Source organism: Acipenser ruthenus, unplaced genomic scaffold, assembly GCF_902713425.1.
Source record: "Acipenser ruthenus unplaced genomic scaffold, fAciRut3.2 maternal haplotype, whole genome shotgun sequence".
Taxonomy (NCBI): Eukaryota; Metazoa; Chordata; class Actinopteri; order Acipenseriformes; family Acipenseridae; genus Acipenser; species Acipenser ruthenus.
Genome location: NW_026708698.1, coordinates 1 through 3,889, shown reverse-complemented (window position 1 = coordinate 3,889; position 3,889 = coordinate 1).

Below are 3,889 nucleotides of genomic sequence, written 5' to 3'. Positions count from 1 at the left end.
TAAGAGACAACAAATGAGATCCTAATACAAATATTGAAATTCAACAGAATTAGAAACATGTTTAAAATAATATAACAGCCAGACTATAGAAAAGATATCAGTCTTCTAAACCAGTGCTTCTCAACTCCAGTCCTGGAGACCTGCTGTGTCTACTAGTTTGAGTTCCAGCCGAGCCTTCAATTACTTAATTCAACCCTTATTGCAACTATTAATTTGGCTAATTAGAGCTTTTTGATATATATATATATATATATATATATATATATATATATATATATATATATATATATATATATATATTTTTTTTTTTAAAACAGTTAAAGATTTCAAATTGGGGGGATTGGGAGCCCTGAAAGGCATTGATCAATACACAAAGAAACCCAATCACTGACTATTAATGAGAACAGCATCAAACTGAGCAGGACTCCCTACCTGATACAGGAAATCATCATGAGTGCGGTGTGGAGCATTACAGAAGACATCTATCACAGTAAAGCACTATAAACTGACACTGACACTCACGCGTTCATCTATCACAGTAAAGCACTATAAACTCACACTGACACTCACGCGTTCATCTATCACAGTAAAGCACTATAAACTCACACTGACACTCACGCGTTCATCTATCACAGTAAAGCACTATAAACACACACTGACACTCACGCGTTCATCTATCACAGTAAAGCACTATAAACTCACACTGACACTCACGCGTTCATCTATCACAGTAAAGCACTATAAACTCACACTGACACTCACGCGTTCATCTATCACAGTAAAGCACTATAAACTCACATTGACACTCACGCGTTCATCTATCACAGTAAAGCACTATAAACTCACACTGACACGCACGCGTTCATCTATCACAGTAAAGCACTATAAACTCACACTGACACTCACGCGTTCATCTATCACAGTAAAGCACTATAAACTCACACTGACACTCACGCGTTCATCTATCACAGTAAAGCACTATAAACTGACACTGACACTCACGCATTCATCTATCACAGTAAAGCACTATAAACTCACACTGATACTCACGCGTTCATCTATCACAGTAAAGCACTATAAACTCACACTGACACTCACGCGTTCATCTATCACAGTAAAGCACTATAAACTCACACTGACCCTCACGCGTTCATCTATCACAGTAAAGCACTATAAACTCACACTGACACTCGTTCATCTATCACAGTAAAGCACTATAAACTCACACTGACACTCACGCGTTCATCTATCACAGTAAAGCACTATAAACTCACACTGACACTCACGCGTTCATCTATCACAGTAAAGCACTATAAACTCACACTGACACTCACGCGTTCATCTATCACAGTAAAGCACTATAAACTCACACTGACACTCACGCGTTCATCTATCACAGTAAAGCACTATAAACTCACACTGACACTCACGCGTTCATCTATCACAGTAAAGCACTATAAACTCACACTGACACTCACGCGTTCATCTATCACAGTAAAGCACTATAACTCACACTGACACTCACGCGTTCCTCTATCACAGTAAAGCACTATAAACTCACACTGACACTCACGCGTTCCTCTATCACAGTAAAGCACTATAAACTCACACTGACACTCACGCGTTCCTCTATCACAGTAAAGCACTATAAACTCACACTGACACTCACGCGTTCATCTATCACAGTAAAGCACTATAAACTCACACTGACACTCACGCGTTCATCTATCACAGTAAAGCACTATAAACTCACACTGACACTCACGCGTTCATCTATCACAGTAAAGCACTATAAACTCACACTGACACTCACGCGTTCATCTATCACAGTAAAGCACTATAAACTCACACTGACACTCACACTTTCATAATAGTGAACATATTCTAAATAGTCATTGCAGACAGTTTGGAGAAGATTGCCAGTTCTGTGTTACTGTATACAGAATCATTCAGAACAGATTACATGTATTCCAGGTTAGAGAATCACAGTGCTGTCATCAGTTTCTAGAAACTCAGACCTGTTCAAAATCAACCTTCTTTAATAAGTAGTTGACAACAATTAAACACTCTTTACTAAATCAGCAAATGACAAAAACATACCTATAATAAGACAGATGGTGACTTTAACAATGGCTTTCATCTTTAGATACTGAGCAGATCTGCTCCCCCTTTGCTTTTACACTGGGCAAAGAATACCACAGGAAGTGACTTTTCAGAATACCCCAGGAAATGACTGACCTACTGTATTCTATAAATTACTATGTGTACAACTTCACCACACCAAAGTGTGAAACACATCAAAACACTGCATGCAAAGCAGACATGTCACTAGAGCAGGGCTGCACAACTCTGCTGCATGATCCCTCGGCTGCATGTACTCTCGTTTTAACTGGCTTCAGGCATTTGAGGGAAGTAGCTGCACAGGGCTTCAATTAATTATTTTGATCCTGGCTGGGAAAACATAGTATTCTATTATTGTATTTATTGTTCGAAATGTTGAAAACCTCCAGTTTAACTGTGTCTGATGGACTGTGTTTTCTCCAAAGCGGAAGAATCTACAATATATATTTTTTTTTTAAAAAAAAAACAAACAAAACAAACTTGTTTTTTCCACGTTTTATCGTGTCCGTTTTATAAGCGGGATAACACACTCCAGGGCCTGTGGGTTGTGTTGCATTAACACACGGCTTTGCTTAGTGCCTCCAACCCAACCACATGTTAATGCAACACAACCCACGCCCTGTCATGTGCTATCCTTACTTAATAGGTACTCAACTGGAATGAAAAACTGGAATGGATCTCGAGGGCCGGAGTTGTACACCCCTGCATTAGAGCCTCCTGTTGATCCAGTTAAGTAATTCAGGCTCAGCTGGAATAGACACCAGCAGACACAGGGCGACCCCAGGTCCAGGATTGAGAGCCACTGATACACAGCAGTGCTTCTCAACTCCAGTCCCTGTGTCTGCTGGTTTCTGTTCAAACTGAGCTCTCAGAAACAAAGGGTGGAAGTAAATTGCTTATTTTAAATGTATTTCCCCCCATTGTGACAGGTAATGGTCACTAGTGGCCAGTATTGAGTTTGATTTGTTTTATTTTCTTGTTTCCTAGTTATGGGTAGAGGAATTGGTTAAGACTGCTGGTTCAATTTCGTAATGAGGGACCCAGCTGCAGCCTCTATAAGGAGCAAACTGAAAGACAAAGGCTTGCTGTGTGTTTTCTGGGTAAAGGCTGTGTAGGGAGGATGGGAAATCTCACTTTAAAAGACCTGAGTGCCTTTCTATAGTTTGTTATTGTTTTTTTTTTTTTTTAAATCTTTCTAATTCTGTTGAATTTCAATATTTGTATTAGCATCTAATTTGTTGTCTCTTAATACACCACATTATTTTACATACAATGACCCATTTATACAGTTGTTTTTTACTGCAGCAATCTAGGTAAAGTACCTTGCTCAAGGGTACCGCGGCAGTGTCCTCCACCTTGGATTGAACCCACATCCCTCCAGTCAAGAGTCCAGAACCTTAACCACTACTCCACACTGCTGCCCTTAAGAGACAACATATTTTAGGTTCTGTGAAGTCAACTGAAGGATTTCTAGTAAATGGGATGAAGGAGAAAATGTAAAGGTTGAATGCCCATATCAACCTGAATATAAAGAGAATATAAAGTACCTGTGTCATGGTTCCTGGCCATCATGCAGTGATGTAATCAGAAGTGGCGAGCCTGAGACCCTCGTTACTGAGGGGAAATTCTCTCTGTATGATAACCGGTCAGCGAGAGTCTTCACTGTAACCACCACAGAGCTGACACTAGAACATGCTGGGATATATTACTGTGGAGTTTATATAGATTGGTTTGAAGACAAATACACTGCAGTGAAAGTGACTGTCAG